This window comes from Elaeis guineensis, chromosome 4 (genome assembly GCF_000442705.2).
Source record: "Elaeis guineensis isolate ETL-2024a chromosome 4, EG11, whole genome shotgun sequence".
Classification (NCBI taxonomy): domain Eukaryota; kingdom Viridiplantae; phylum Streptophyta; class Magnoliopsida; order Arecales; family Arecaceae; genus Elaeis; species Elaeis guineensis.
The window spans coordinates 137,066,313-137,083,968 of record NC_025996.2 but is presented as its reverse complement, the minus strand read 5'-3'; the positions used below and the strand labels follow the sequence as shown (position 1 = coordinate 137,083,968).

At 36.8% G+C, this 17,656-nt stretch overlaps 1 non-coding gene across 1 annotated transcript; it reads left to right on the top strand.

Annotated features, from left to right (window-relative positions):
- Positions 1–10,635: 10,635 nt before the first annotated feature.
- On the top strand, positions 10,636–10,741 carry LOC140857618 (small nucleolar RNA R71). Its single transcript, XR_012141110.1, has one exon. It is a non-coding gene; the product is annotated as a small nucleolar RNA R71 (small nucleolar RNA).
- Positions 10,742–17,656: the final 6,915 nt, after the last annotated feature.

Genomic DNA, 17,656 nt, shown 5'->3' with positions numbered 1-17,656 from the left:
CCACACCTCCACAAGCCTTGGTGCTGGTTCCAAGATCACCATGCTCCAAAAGAAGATCCCAATATCTAGTATTAGAGCCTTATTACTTGATTTGGAGGAAAGGTCGAGATCTCGCCTGAATCATGGTAAGGTGCAACACAGATTTTTATTGAAACAAATTTTTGCTTGTGTGCTAGTTGTCTGTTTGTTTTTTTGTTTGGCATGGCATCTAGTAACCTAAAGGTGGATTTTGAGAAATATGACGGCAAAAAAAACTTCACCCTATGACAGCAAAGGGTGAAGGACTTGCTGGTTCAGCAGAGGATCTATAAGATCTTGGTAAGGGAAAGACTTGAGAAAATTAGTTTTGAAGATTGGGAGAAGTTAGAAGAGATAGCTTTTAGCACTATTAGGATGTGCTTCGTTGATCAAGTTTTGCCAGAGATTTGTATAGAAACTATGACTAAGGGGCTTTGAAAAAAGTTAGAGAACACATATATGGGCAATATGTCCCAAAAGCCAATCGTCAACCTGTTGACGATTGAGCAACCTTATATTGTAATTGATTTATTAATAAATAAAATATACTTTTGGTATTTTCATCACAAGTTTTTATCTTCTAATGAACTCCATTATTGTGATAAAGTTCTTAGGACTATTTAAGTTCGATAAAGAGAGAATTTATCGATAAGTCCTTAAAACTGTTCACGGCCAAATGATAGGCTGTTAATAAGGATGACAGCTTCTATCGAGCACAGGTCACTGTAGGCCATATGGGTTGGTTGTCCTCTTAACCAAAGAGTGTGGAGACACTGATATGGCGTACAGGTGAGATGTAAGGATACATCATCATTGAACATGACCAACTCCAGAGTATTCTGCTATCAAAAATATCTCTGATGGGATATAGGTATAAGTGTCCTTTAGACCTGAGATTGCCTCAGTGACTTGCAAGCAACTCACTGTGCTTTGGTACTAGACTAACTGAATTTCTAATTCAGTGACAGAAAGCTTCTGGACATAGTCAAGTACTTACGAAGTCAGAGTGTGATCAAGATGGGATTGACCACTCCAAGAGTTGAAGAAGAATGAGTCGCTGTAATTCAATTTAGAAAAATCTTGGTCAGGATAATCCATTAGATGGATTTGATATTTTGAAATACAATGTGGACAATCTGATCAGAGTTGATAGTTGAACTCTGAGGTGTCCTATGAGCATTTTGGTCAAGAAGATGAATTATATTGAAACTATATTCGCATGGGTTCTAAGGATATTGTTCTACACATTCGACCTATCCGACCGTCGGGTATAATTGCTAAATGGTCACTTCGATTAGTATAAAAATTTATTTTTATACTACCAACTTAGATTCAAACCTATAAAATCACACATATTAGAATTCACAATCTGATCGGATGGTTGATCAACGATTAAGAATCGTTCTAGGATTAAACGATCAATACGATTGACATTTAATCTGGTGTAAGTGTTGCAGGAGGATCGATTAGCAATTTGATTGCTAATTGGCTTAATTTGATTAAGCCAATGGATTAAGATTAAATCTAATTAAATATGATTTAATTAAATTTAATTTGAGCTTGATTGGATCAAGTTCAATTGGTTTATTGGATAAGCCAAGTACAAGAAAAAAACTAGTCCTAGTTCAAATAGGATTTGGATCAACCTAATTTTTAATTTGATTAAAAAATTAAATTAAATTTAAATCTAATTTAATCTGATTAAATTAGGCTCTTAATTAGGTTAAGATCTATTTTAATTAGGTTAATTTAGTTTTGGTTTGATTTGATTTGAGAAACTAAATTTGAACAAGTCATAGATTGAATCCTAGTAAGACTAGGATTCCACCTTGCGCCACCTTAGCCCCCCACGCTCACTCTCTCTTATCCCATGCCTACTCTCTCTTGTTTTGTGCGACAAAACCCTCTCTCCCAGGTCTTCATGCATGCCCAAAACTTTTTCCTCTTTCTCTCTTACATGGAATGTAGTTGTGGACCAAGTCAAAGTAGGAATTAGTTTGGATTTCAAATTCTATGAGATAGAATTTTAGGAAACCATAACTCTTTCCTTATGGCACTGATTTTACTCAAATTTTTTTTGAAATTTTTGTGGTATTTATGGCACATATTGTGCACCCTTTGCTGGTGGTCCATGGCAGAAAAAGAAGGAGGGGGCACCCAAGAGTTGGGCACCACTTGTCTTGCCCTATTTGGATTTTCCTTGACTAGGTATTTGACCTAGACAAGGATTCTTCATATCTCATTATTTAAGATAAATTTCTTCTTGAGAAGAGACCTTTGGGGTGTGTGAAAATCAGGGAGAAAGAGTGTTAGGGTGTGGAGATATAATAGACACAAAACTAGATGTCTAGGTGAGAGCAAAGAGAAGAAGAAGAGGGTCTTCTTCTAGGGTTGCTGAGTTCACCTCTTTTCTTCCTCCATCTGTGAGTTTTTTTAGAGTGTCTCATATCTAAAATTTCTTCTTCTACTTCTCATCTTTGGAAGAGTCTAAATCAAGAAGAAGGAGGCATCTGATCGACCATCGAAGAAGGATCAGTGCAGTACTAGCATACTGTGCTGATTTTCTAGACTAGGACTTCTGATTATGATTTGTGGGCTCGTGTGAATGACTCTTAGAGGCCGGACGTATGTACGGCTCGCAATATCATCCTCAAGCTTGGATCAGCAAAGTTAAAATATCTAACCTATAAGGTAACAGATCTGATCTATTATATTTTACATACATTAGATGTAGTATAGAAATATGTTGATATGATCAACATGTAGTTCTTGCTCTTTATATTTTAATTTTTAATTTAATATCATGTAATAATCATGTAATATGATCTTAGATCTAGGGATTCTCTAATTTTATAAGATAAATTTTGATTTATTTTAGTCTTCCACTGTCTGATCTTGAAAAAATTTCAAGATCTAACTCTGAAACCCTAGATCTGGTTCCTTCAATTGGTATCAGAGCCTAGGTTATTTATTACATGATTATTTATACATGCTTAGATTATTTTTTAGATTAGATCTAATTTATAATTTGATTATTAAATTTGAAATTAAAATTTTAGATCAATCATGAACTGTAGGTTATCCTGCTGTCAGGTTTACCCCTTACAGTGCAAAGGTTATCCTAGTTCGTGTAGATCTATCTTTAATCATAAATTTGTTAGATGTGATCTAGATTAAATTTATAATTTATTAGATTTAAAAGGTGTTTAAATCTAAAATAAAATCTCTTTGTTAATAATTCTCATGCAAAGAATCATAATATATTTATTTGAAAAATTTGTGCAGTTTAAAGTTGAAATTGTTTCAATTACATGAACCTGTTTAGATTAGATCTAAAGTAGTTTCATACTTATTTTACTTACATTTTGATTATAAATCAAATATGCAACTTGGTTGGTAGAACCATATTGTAAAAATATTTTATAAATATGAAAATTATTTTCGAAAAGCCGAACCCCAATCCTCAGCCTAAAACTTAATTAAGAATTAAGAAGTTATTTGATTAGGTTCTAGGATTATGAATTGAAGAACCTAAGTCACAAACCATAACACATTGGGTTAATGGATGATGCGTAGTCATTGATAGCACCAAAAATAACTCTACTCACTACGTAGGTAGGATGAGTCGAGATCATATCCTCAGGGACCTTGGGCTAAGTTGAGATTGCAAAATAAAAAAAAGAAGTATTATTTTGATTTAAAAAATAAATTATCTTAAAATTGATGTAATTAGAAAATAAAGAGCTGGGAAGTTTTAAATTAATTTTGCATTAGTAGAGTTGTATCTCTTTTTTTTTTAATTAAATAGATACGATTAATCTTAGAAAAAATATCTATCTTTTCTCGGCACACCCCGTACCCGTAGATTACGGTGCATCTTCAGAAAGTACTAGGTAAACAACTCTTCTTTTCTCGGCACATCTCGTACCCGTAGATCATGGTGCGTCTTCGAAAAGTAAAAGTTGTTCCTAATATTAATCTAACAGGAAAGCATAAATAAAAGCATATAAAAGAGAGCAAATAAAGAACTCATGATGATTTAAATAAAAAGTATAATCTTTATTGCATATAAAGAAATACAAGAAAGTTTAGAACAATAAACCCACTCTGTGTCATTACAAAATTTCTTCTCCACTCCCGAGACTGCTAGCCTAGCTGTTCATGGAGTGGTCCTTTTCTCTTCCTCTATGCAAGGCTTTAGAAGAATTTCTGGGATGATCCTCCAATGGGAGTACAAGAGCCTTTTTATAGGTGTTAGGAGGGAGAAGTTTTACATGATTTTCAGATGTGAGACTAAAGAAAATACTAAGGACTAAAAGATGGATGGATGAGATGGAAAGATCACAAGCAGATAAAGAAAATATAAATTCTTCCTCTTGAAGTATTTTCAAGTATTATATTTTTTTTTTTTAATTTTCAAATCCATCTGCCGTCTGTCTGTTCGCCACTGTGTCCGCCAGCACAACTCTCTGCGAACTCGCCATGCCGCGCTCGTTCTGTTAGGCTTTTTGATTACAAAAAGAAACTTTTGTTTCTTTAAAATGATGCCTATATCTTTTTTGAATTTCTTGCATAGTATCTTCATTTTCTCTAATACCTTTTGCATCCTTCTTTTATTTTAATTTTATTTTAAGTCCAATTTTCTTCAAACTTGAATCTTTTTGATCTGCGAATCGGACTCTTTGTATCGACGATCCCTTTCCTGTAAAATATAAAAAGAAGCATCAAATTTTTAATAAATAAAATAAATTAAATATAATTTTTTACTTTAAATAACTTAAATTAAGTGTTTATCACACCCTCCAACTTGAATTTTGCTCGTCCTCGAGTAAAATAGATATATCAACATTGTGTACCAACTCGATCTTGAATAAAAAGTTAGGTTAGACATCTCAAAAGGTAGATGATACCTGATCAGACCATTAAAGAGATACTTCATTGGATTATCAATTTGACCCAATTAGTGGCGAGTATTAACTAAAAAAATTTCAAGAGCTTTTCTTTCACCAACTCCCTACTTTACTCTTTAAATCCTCTAACTTAATGTGAGAGAGGTTTATTATCTTCTTGCAAATTAGTTCTCTTATTATTATTATTATTATTATTATTATTATTATTATTATTATTATTATTATTTTTAATATTACCCACCTTTTTACGCGAACCACAACGCTTACTTAGGCGAAGGGGCCCGGTTACTCAGTAGAAAACCAATATTTTTTTTAAATAAAAATTTTAAAGAGAATTTTTGCATACCTCGACCTTTTCACCCAATCTCTCATGAAGTAGATTCTTTATTGAGATCAGTAAGAAGAGGGTTGTAAAATTACTTCTAAAATTTGGTCTAGTCTAAATCCTACCATTCATTGAATTTTCTTAATAATTTATTCCTCAGTATCTCTAAAATTATTTTGACCGTTAATCATTCATTGCTTAGGATGCCTAATTGACTCTTAATCAAAATAAAATTTGGATACACAAAACTAATTATTTCTGACCATACTCGAGGATTTGATTAATTTTTTTCCCCTCCAACTTAATCTACATTGTCCTCAATGGAGTAGGAAAGCAAAGAAAATAAAAGGAGAGAGTGCACCTGGGATAATTTTACTTCGAAAGTTGAAGATAGCTTCATTGATTAATAGGCTCTTGTTCTAAATTCCTGCAGCTGCAGTAAAGTAAAAAAAATATGAAATCATTGGGTTGCCTCCCAACAAGCGCTAAGTTTTACGTCTTCAGCCAGACGTCCAGTTTATTATTCATTATAAAGTAGATCACACAGGTAGATGGTGTCGATTTATTCTTTATGTGCAATTTCATCTACATATGGCTTCAGACGTTGACCGTTTACCTTAAATGTATTGCCATTCCGGGGGTCATGAATTTTAATTGCTCCATGTAGAAATATTTGTGTGACAATGAAAGGTCCATCCCATCGGGATCGAAGTTTATCGGGAAAAAGGCGTAACCTGGAATTGAAAAGCCATACCTTTTGATTTAGTTCAAATGATTTTCTAGAGATATATTTATCATGAAATACTTTGGTTCGAGCCTTGTAAATTCGTGAACTCTCGTATGCATCGTTGCGAAGTTCTTCCAGTTCATTGATTTACAACCTTCGATTAGAACCTGCATTCTTCATGTTAAAATTAAACATTCGTATGGCCTAGAGTGCATGATGTTCTAATTCAACCGACAGATGGCAAGCTTTGCCATAAACTAGTCGGTAGGGTGACATACCAATAGGAGTTTTAAAAGCTGTACGGTAAGCCCATAATGCATCATCTAAGCGAAGAGACCAATCCTTTCTATCGGGCCTAACCGTCTTTTCTATGATATGTTTAATCTCCCTATTTGACACCTCTACCTGACCATTAGTTTGGGGGTGATATGGTGTGGCCACTTTGTGTGTAATATTATATTTTTTCATAAGTGCTTCAAAATATTTATTCGTAAAATGAGTCTCCCCATCACTAATGATCACCCTTGGGAAGCCAAATCGACTAATGATGTTTCATTGGATAAAACTAGTTACAACTTTATTATCATTAGTCTATGTAGCTATTGCCTCCACCCATTTTGACACGTAATCAACTGCCACCAGAATATATTCGAATCCAAATGAGGCTGGAAAAGGTCCCATGAAATCAATCTCCTAAACATCGAAGATTTCTACTACTAAAATAGGGGTCAGCGGTATCATATCCTTCTTGGATAAATTTTTTATTTGCTGACATTGCAGACAACTTCGGCCAAATTCATATGCATCTTTGAAAAGCGTTGGCCAATAAAACCCACTTTGCAGCACTTTTGCTGCAGTTTTTCTTCCACTAAAATGTCCCCCACATGTCGAAGAATGGCAAAAAGTGAGAATGCTTTGGAATTCACTCTCGGGGACACAACGGCGAATAACTTGGTCAGGACAGTATTTGAATAGTTCAGGTTCCTCCCAGAAATAATGTTTAATTTGCGAGAAAAATCGATCCTTTTCTTATTTTGTCCAGTGAGAAGGTACTTGTCCTGTTGACAAGTAATTGACAAAATGGGCAAACCATGGAGGACGGCAAGAGGAGATTGCGAAAAGTTGTTCGTCAGAAAATTTCTCTTTAACCTCATCTATGCCTATCGTGTGTTCAACTAAGATCCTGGAGATGTGATTAGCTACCACATTCTCGGAACCCTTCTTATCTCGAATTTTTAGATCAAATTCTTGTAAAAGAAGGATCCATCTAATCAAACGTGGTTTAGTATCTTTCTTTGAGAGGAGATGTTTCAGAGCTGCATGATCAGAGTAAACTAGAACCTTAGACCCTAACAGATATGAGCGAATTTTTTCAAGGGCGAACACTACTACTAGTAGCTCTTTTTTTGTTGTGGTGTAGTTTAATTGGGCATCGAAAAGAGTCTTGCTAGCATAATAGATCACATGTGGCTCCTTATTGATTTTTTGGCCTAAGATGGCACCTATTGCAAAGTCAGAGGCATCACACATAATCTCAAATGGAATGGACCAGTCAGGGGGTTTTATTATGGGTGCTGTTGTCAGAGCTGTTCATAATGTGTTGAATACTTTCAAACAGTCTTCGTCAAAGATAAATGGGGTATCCTTGGCCAACAGATTGCATAGGGGTCTTGAAATCTTGTTAAAGTCTTTGATGAAGCGTCTATAAAATCCGACATGACCTAAGAAGGATTGTATTTGTCGGACTGAAGTAGGGGGTGGTAGTTTTGAAATGACCTCAACTTTGACTTTATCTACCTCGATCCCTTTTTCAGAAATAATATATCCTAATACAATTCCTTTCTGCACCATGAAATAGCTCTTTTCCCAACTTAGGACGAGATTTGTCTCCATACACCGTTTAAGAATTTTGGAAAGATTATGGAGACAATCCTCAAAGGTGGTTCCAAATATAGAAAAATCATCCATAAAAACTTCAAGACATTTGTCCACCATATCTGAAAAAATGGCCAGTATGCACCGTTGAAATGTAGCGGGTGCATTGCAGAGCCCGAATGGTATACGTCGAAAAGCGAAGGTGCCATAGGGGCAGGTGAAGGTAGTCTTTTCTTGATCATCCAAAAATATAGGTACTTGATTGTACCCTGAATAACCATCAAGAAAATAGAAGAAACTTTGTCCTGCTAACCATTCTAAGATTTGGTCGATGAAGGGCAATGAAAAATGGTCCTTCCTAGTAACGGCATTTAGTTTTCTATAATCTATGCATACTCGCCATCCAGATGATATGTGAGTGGGAAGCAGTTCACCTTCTTCGTTCTCAACCACAGTAATATCTGATTTCTTAGGTACTACTTGAATGGGACTGACCTATTTACTATCGGATATGGGGTAGATGATTCCAGCATCTAACCACTTTACCACCTCTTTCTTTACTACTTCACGCATGTTTGGGTTCAATCTCCTCTGCATATCTCGATGGGGTTTGGCATTTGCCTCAAAATGAATATGGTGCATGCAAATGGAGAGGTCAATTCTTTTTAAATCGATAATGGACCAACCGATAGCCTCTTTGTATTCCTTCAGAATACCAACTAATTGTGCTTCCTGATTAGGGATCAAGTCTGATGCAATGATTGCTGGGAGGGTGTCATTGGGTCCTAGAAATACATACTTGAGCGTAGCAGAAAGGAATTTCAATTCTAACGTAGGTGGTGATTCTAAAGATGGGACTATTGGTGTACTGACTAATGTGGGCAATGGCTCATACTTGATTGTCCATGGAGGAGTGATTTTATCGTGTGGTGTATCCAACAAGGTATTAACTTCTTTCATATATATCCCTTAAAGTCATACATTCCAAAGTGAGCCAAGCAAGTATCTAAGGGATCTGGTGCTAGAATTGTGGGTGTTGCATCTTCTATAATGTCTTCTAGTGTATCTACTTCGAAGTAACTATCCATTGATGGTCCTTGGGAAGCACCAAACATATTCAGTCTCAGTTTCTTATTCCCAAACGATACGTCCATGACTCCTGTCCTACAATTAATGCATGCATTTGCTGTAGCTAGGAAGGGTCGTCCTAAGATAATGAGAATTTGTCTTGGGTTGCCACTTAGTTCCATGTCGAGAATCAGAAAATCAACTGGAAAGTAAAATTCATCTACCTTGACCAAGACATCCTCAAGCATTCCATGTGGTTCCTTAATTGATTTGTTGGCTAATTGCAGTGTGACTGATGTGGGTTTCAGTTCTTCGAATCCAAAAAGTTCATACACCGAATTAGGTAAAAGATTCACACTTGCCCTAAGTCCAGAAGAGCTTTTTCAATGTGATAATCTCCTATAACACAGAAAATGATGGGGGCTCCTGGGTCCTTAAGCTTTGGAGGAGTGGTATGCTGGAAGACAGAACTAGCCTGTTCAGTGAGGTGTACTTTCTTTGAGATTTGTGATTTAGATTTATGTTTTTGGGTGCACAAATCCTTCAAAAATTTGGCATAAGCAGGGACCTGTTTGATTGCATCTAAAAGGAGAAGATTAATTTGGACTTGCTTAAACAATTTCAACATCTCATCGAGTCTTCCTCCCTTCTTATCTGCAGGAATAGGAGCTTTCAGGGCATCCGAAAATGGGGCTTTAGGTAAGTAAGATGATTTCGGTGTAGTTGGTTCATTCTCTATTTTAATGTCTTCCTTGTTCTTGGGTGATTTGGCTTCGGTTAGAGGTTTAGGGTCGGTCTCATTGGTTTTACTAGTGTGTTCAATGACCTTCCCACTTCTCAGAGTCATGATTGATTTGACGTATTCAGAAAAAGCTTCTGGGGTATTAGAGCTCTCAATCACAAATTGCCCTCTTGGGTTGCTCTCGGATTGGCTAGGTAATTTTTTTCCTTTCCTCTTACTAAATGCAGTCGTTAGTTGACCTATTTGGGTCTCTAGCTTAGCAATGGATTGTGTGTGGGAGTTAAGGGTCTGAGTGTTGACTTCTAATCGTTCTAGTGCTTTCAGAACTTTTTCCTCAAAAGCTGAGCTGTGACCAGTAGTAGACGGTTGAGGAGCATTTTGAAATTGATGGTATGGTCCATGCCTATATGTTGGGTCCTGATATTGAGGTCAAGGTGTGGCAGGGCCAACCACTGGTTGTGGTCTCCAGAAAAAATTTGGATGGTTTCTCTAGCCGGGGTTATAAGTGTTCAAATATGGATCATTTTCTGGTCTGTGAGCTTGTTGGACTTGAGCTTGCTGAACCTGCTCGTGCACAAACTCAGAAAATTGAGGTGCGGCTAGGCATTCACTAACAAAATGGTTCGGACTTGCACACAATGCACAAACTTCTTGGATTGTGTTAGGTGGAATCGGAGATTGTCCAGTATTTAGAAGACGGTCTAATTTTTGGGATAGTTCATCTACCTTACCGTGGATATCTATGACGTTTCCAATCTGATAAATTCTACTTCTTTTTTGTTGAAGCATGGGTTGTTCTCTAGAGGTGACAGACATATGATGTAGGAAATTCTCACTAAGTGTTTCAAAGAGCTGTCAGGCTTCATCCTCACTCTTTAGCATGAATGTCCCACCACATGATGCATCAACCATTTATCGGTGTTTCTCTGATAGACCATCATAAAAATACTGACAAAGTTGCCATTTAGAGACAGCATGGTGTGGACATTTACGAATGAGGTCCCTTAACCTTTTCCATGTCTCATGAAAAAGTTCACCCTCCAATTGGAAAAAACTAGTGATAGCTTTTCTAATTTGATTTATTTTTCCAATTGAAAAATATTTCTTGAGAAAGTCTCTCTGAAGATGATCCCAAGTTAAAATGGTTATAGAGTCTAAGGAGTTTAACCAATGCTTGGCTTTGTCCTTAAGTGAGAAAGGGAACAATTTCAACCTAAGGGCATCATCGGAGAAGTTTTGGATTTTTACTGTGGAACAAATTTCAAAAAATTCATCCAAGTATTTGTATGGGTCCTCATTACTAAGTCCATAGAATGATGGCAATATTTGAATAATGCTAGACTTAATCTCATATTGGGTAGCTTCTATTGGAGGTGCTTGAATGCATGGAGAGTAGGTATACGAGGATGGAGTGAAATATTCTCTCAATAGGCGTGGAGGATTAGCCTCACCAGGTGCAGCCATGTTTCTAACTCGGATAGTCCTAAGAGTCTTTTCTAATTCTTCGTCTAATGGTTGCAAGTCAGGTTTTAGTGATCGTCGACCTAACATGCGACTAAAAAGTCTATGTAGGACTATCCTAGTCTGTTAAGGATTATTATTATTATTTTTTATTAAGAGGAGAAGAGAAGAGAGAAAAAAGTTCTAAAGAAGAGATCCTAAGAAGTCCTAAAACTAATAGAAGAATTAGTTGTGGTTAGATTTTAATTACAATCAAGTTAGCACGCAGTGGACTCTCTATCCTAAAGTTACTCTAGTTCTAGACACCTCCTAACTGTAGTTAGCCTTCAAGCCCTCCAAGTCGGAGCTTGACCAACCAACTGGCCAGATAAGTGTAAGGTTGGTGGGAGTCCCCTTATTGCTTTCCTTAGACACCAATTAAATTAACCAGGTCAGCGAACGGAACCAATTAAAAACCACTTTCCTTCTGGCCTAGTCGTCTCACAAACCACTTGCCTAGACACCAGCTAGCTGACCAAGTCTAACCTTGGTTCAACTCTCAGGATCACTTGTCCTAATGAGCTCGAAATCCTTAGGGGTCAACGTCTAATTAATTTTAGATTAAGGTCTAGGTTATACAAATGCAAGGGAGTGATTTGTGGGCCAAGAAAGGGTGATCAAATCTCCACCTTATCTTAGTTAATGGGTTGCTCCCTTAAAGGTAATTATGGATATGCAATGCAAAGAAACAAGGTATCCAATCAAGTTAAAAAATTTTATATTTGAGGTTATGCTATTTTAGTTAAGTATTATGAAATGTCAGTGATTTTTTTTTTTTAATTCAACCGTGTCAAGATCTCCGGCAACGATGCCAAAATTTGATGCGTAGTCGTTGATAGCACCAAAAATAACTCTACTCACTATGTAGGTAGGATGAGTCGAGATCGTATCTTCAGGGATCTTGGGCTAAGTTGAGATTGCAAAATAAAAGAAAGAAGCATTATTTTGATTTAGAAAATAAATTATCTTAAAATTGATGTAATTAGAAAATAAAGAGCTCAGGAGTTTTGAATTAATTTTGCACTAGTAGAGTTGTATCTCTTTTTTTTTAATTAAATAGATGCGATTAATCTTAAAAAAAATATCTATCTTTCCTCGACACATCCCGTACCCATAGATCATGGTGCGTCTTCGAAAAGTACTAGGTAAATAACTCTTCTTTCCTCAGCACACTCCGTACCATAGATCACGTTGCATCTTCGGAAAGTAAAGGTTGTTCCTATTATTAATCTAACAGGAAAGTATAAATAAAAGCATATGAAAGAGAGCAAATAAAAAACTCATAACGATTTAAATAAAAAGCATAATCTTTATTGCATATAAAGAAATACAAGAAAGTTTAGAACAATAAATCCACTCAATGTCGTTACAAAATTTCTTCTCCACTCCCGAGACTGCTAGCCTAGCTGCTCATGGAGTAGTCCCTTTCTCTTCCTCTATGCAAGGCTCTAGAAGAATTTCTGGGATGATCCTCCAATGGGAGTACAAGAGCCTTTTTATAGGTGTTAGGAGGGAGGAGTTTTACATGGTTTTCAGATGTGGGACTAAAGAAAATACTAAAGACTAAAAGATGGATGGATGAGATGGAAAGATCACAAGCAGATAAAGAAAATATAAATTTTTCCTCTTGAAGTATTTTCAAGTATTATATTTTTTTTCTTTAATTTTCAGATCCATCTGCTGTCCGTCTGTTCGCCACTGTGTCCGCCAGCACAACTCTCCGCGAACCCACCATGCCGCGCTCATTCTATTAGGCTTTTTGATTACAAAAAAAAACTTTTATTTCTTTAAAATGATGCCTATATCCTTTTTGGGTTCCTTGCATAGTATCTTCATTTTCTCTAATACCGTATGCATCCTTCTTTTATTTTAATTTTGTTTTAAGTCCAATTTCTTCAAACTTGAGTCTTTTTGATCTGCGAATTGGACTCTTTGTATCGGCGATCCCTTTCCTGTAAAACATAAAAAGAAGCATCAAATTTTTAATAAATAAAATAAATTAAATATAATTTTTTGCTTTAAATGACTTAAATTAAGTGTTTATCAATGGGTTAGTGAAAATTAGTCCATTAATTGGATTAGACTTAAGGTTAGATTAAAGATGGACTTAATTATAGAATTGACTAAATCTAATCAATTGTTGTCTTAGATTAGGCCAAAGATTCTCTAGATCAATTACAATAGTTGTAGTTGGTCAAGTCCATGTCTTTAATGAAAACCAAATGGACTTGATTCTTGGCTAAGCTATCTAGCACGAACTGTTAGGTTGATCTAATCGAAACTAATTAAACCAGTTGGTGTCTAAGGTAAACTAGATCGATGGTTTTTAATTAGCAGTCCGCTTACCTGGCCATTTCTGATGGTGTCTAAAGCAAGCTTTGGTAGATCCTCCTACCGATCGAACTTACCTGATCTCTTGGTGAAATTATGTTTTGATCGGATCACTTGACTATTCGAGCTGACCCATGTCAGCTAGGTAAATCAATATGACTGATTTAGGTGCTCCTAGACCAGCCCTTTTAATGGTCTCTCTTAAGCTGACTTGGTGAAGCTAGTGGGAGGATCATGATAAGCTGGTTCATCTGACCTCATCCTCTAAATCAATTAAATTTTCTAAAATTATTAGATCCTTAAAATAAAATAGTTATGGTGATAACTAGATCATAGCCTCCCATTAAGTGGATGATAATGGGTCCATCAGTTGGATAATCATTGGAGGCCCAAAGACCTGGTGCTTATCGACTGATGGAATTGTCATTCATAATATGATTTCTTGACTGCATCTTTCTAAATAGTGGTTAGGTTAGCCAACCAAAGTTGGACCTAATCATTCATTGGCTAGATGGGCCAAGTATGGTCATATTAATAGTTGGATCTAATCAAACTTTTTAGTGGAGGCCAAAGCCTACTGATTAGGGACTGGGGCAAAATTAAAATTACTAAAAATTATTTAGAGAAACAATTGGTTATAAACCTACCCTTAGATGTACATGGATTGGCCAACCAAAGTTGGGCTTGTATGCGGTCTAAGTGGATTCTAGTACCCACTAAGAAATTAGGATAATTTCTCAAATTGGAGGTAAAGGCTACCAATTCGAATAAAATAGTGAAAAAAACCTTTTGATTAAAGTCCAAATCTTTAGGTTTAATGAATCAATTACTAATTAGGTTATGATTTTTCTTTGTGCAGATATGGCCACTTTCCTATCGCTCCGATCATTGTTGGACAATGATAAGTTGGTGGGACCTAACTTCGGTAGTTGGTACCGAAAGTTGAAGATAGTCCTGGAGCATGAACGGATCCTATATGTGATAACGGATCCTGCACCGAGGAGCCAACTGTCAATGTACGTAGAACAGTCAGAGACACTTATCAGAAGTGGCTCAGTGATCGGACTACGGTGCGCTGCATCATGCTGGCTGCCATGAGCGATGAGTTCAGTCGCAAATTTGAGATGACTCAACCAAAAGACATGCTTCAAGTGTTGGAGGATGCCTTTGGCACATCCGATGACGTGGAGAGGCACAAGACTAGTTATGCCATCTTCAATGCCAAAATGCGGGATGGTGCCTCTGTCACTGATCATGTATTGTACATGATCGAGCTGATGGAGCATTTGAGCAAGCTCAGCTTTCTCTTACATGAGCAGCTTGGAAAAGATGCAATACTGAACTCGCTGTCCAAGTCTTATCTCACATTACTCACTCATTATAGAATGACAAAGCCTGAAGTAAACTATCATGGGTTACTGGGGTTGCTTCAAAACTTTGAGAAAGATTACCAACTCCACAAGGAGTCAGTGAACTTAGTGGGAGGTTCGTCTTCTGATTCTCGATCCTTTAAGAAAGAGAAGAAGAACAAGAAGAAGAAAGTGAAGAAGGTGCAAGTTCAAGCTGGGACATCAGTGTTGGGTCAGACCAGAAAGATCAAGTCCGATAAGAGTCAAGCTGAATGCTTCTTTTGCAAAAAGCGGAGGCACTGAAAGAGGAACTGTCCTCAGTACATTGCCTCTCTGGACCCGAACAGGCAGAGAAAGAAGCAAGCTGTTGTTGGACAAGATATTTATATGATAACTTCTTACAATTTCTCTATTTGTGATATAACTGACTAGGTATTGGATACTGGTAGCTCTTACCATATTTGCAATTCATTGCGAGAGTTACAGGTCAGTAGGAGATTCGAGCAAGGCGAGAGGTTCCTGAACGTTGGAGATGGAAGACCAGTTCCAGTTATAGCATTAGGAATCTTGAAACTTGTATTTGAGTCCCATACCGTTGTTCTTAATGATTGTCATTTCTGTCTCAATTTTTTAAATATTATTTCTGTAGGCCTTCTGGCCAAAAATGATTATGAAATTTCAATAAAGAAACAAGTTTGTAATATCATTATAAATGGTGTTACTATTTTTTGTGGATATTTGAATAATGGTATGTATATGTTATCACAACCTGTTAACATAGTTTATTCTACTGGCAAGCACCCTAGATTAGATAGTGTATCAGATATCTACTTATGGCATTGTAGGCTAGATCATATAAACAAGTACAGGATAAACAAGTTGACTCAAGAGAAAATCTTCGAAGTCAGTGATTGTGAATCACTTCTAACCTGTGAGTCCTATCTTCTTGATAAAATGACCAAGTCATCTTTCACTGAAAAAGGTGAGAGAGCTATTGAGCTCTTGGGCCTAGTACATACTGATGTATGCGGGCCCATGAGCATAAGTGCTAGAGGTGGATATTTCTACTTTATCACTTTCACGGATGATCTATCCAGATATAGATATATCTTTCTGATGAAATATAAGTCAGATTCATTTGAAATGTTTAAACGATTCCGAAGTGAAGTAGAAAAATAAACTGGGAAGAGTATTAAAACTCTTCGATCTGACCGAGGAGGGGAATACCTTTTCGATGAGTTTCTCATATATCAAGGAGAGAATGAGATTCTCTTTCAATGGACTCCTCCAGGGACACCACAGCTTAATGGTATATCTGAAAGGAGAAATCAAACTCGGTTAGATATGGTCCAATCCATGATGGGTTTTACCAACTTGTCGATATTCTTTTGGGGATATGCACTCGAATCGGTCTGTTATCTGTTAAATAAGATCCCAAGTAAGTCTGTAATTAAGACTCCATATGAGATATGGACAGGACGTAAGCCAGCACTTTCACACCTTAGGATCTGGGGGTGTCCGGCCTATGTCAAATGGTTAATTACAGATAAATTTAGATCTAGGTCTGACAAATGCACATTCATAGAGTACCTCAAAGAGATCAAACGATATTTTTTCTACCATGCTGATGAACAAAAAGTGTTCGTCAGTCTTAAGGCAACTTTTTTAGAAAAAGAGTTCCTTGATGAAGGAACCGTTGCCTTTAAGGTTGAACTTGATGAAGTTTAACAGATAGAAGGACCGACACCAATAGTTGAACCTGAGTTGAATTTGATTAGATCAGATCTGGAGCCCAATGTACTTGCACCATTAAGGCAATCCGACAGAGTACCACGTTAGCCAGACAAATACTACGATTTCTTGATCTGAGATGGTGATCCCATCGAACTCGATGAGAACGATGAAGATTCGATCACATATATGGATGCAATACAGAGATCTGATTCTGAGAAATGGCTTGAAGTCATGCAATCCGAAATGGAGTCCATAAAGGTCAACGATGTATGGACATTGGTTGACCTACCTGAAGGGGTTAAACCCATTGGGTGTAAATGGATCTTCAAAAGGAAGAGGGGCGCAGACGGAAAGGTGGAGACCTATAAAGTTCGTTTGGTTGCCAAGAGGTATCGTCAACACTATGGTATTGACTATGACGAGACGTTCTCTCCTATGGCAATGCTCAAATCCATTCGGATAATGCTTGCAATAGCTGCCCATCTGGATTATGAGATCTGGCAGATGGATGTAAAGACAGCTTTTCTGAATGGAGAGCTAACCGAAGAGGTGTATATGATACAACCTGAGGGGTTTACATCCACAGATGAGTCCAAGGTGTGCAAGCTTCAGAGATCCATTTATGGATTGAAGCAAGATTCTTGGAGTTGGAACATGCGTTTTGATAAGGTGATCAAAACGTATGGCTTCGTTAAGAACGAAAAAGAGCTCTGCATCTATAAATGGACAAATAATCCAGTTGTGGTATTCTTTGTCTTGTACGTGGATGATGTTCTCTTAATCAGAAATGACATCCTCGCACTACAGGGAATAAAAGTTTGGTTGTCATCGCAGTTCTTCATGAAGCACTTGGGTGAAGCATCCTATATCCTAGGGATGAAGATCTATAGGGATAGATCTAAAAGGATGCTTGGGTTATCCCAGTCCACATACATAGACACTGTGCTGAAGAGGTTCAGCATGGAGAATTTCAAGAAGGACTATCTATCGATAGGTCATGAAATTTCTCTCTCCAAGAAGGATTGTCTGACAACTCCTGAAGAGAGAGAGTGTATGAGTAGAGTCTCACATGCTTCG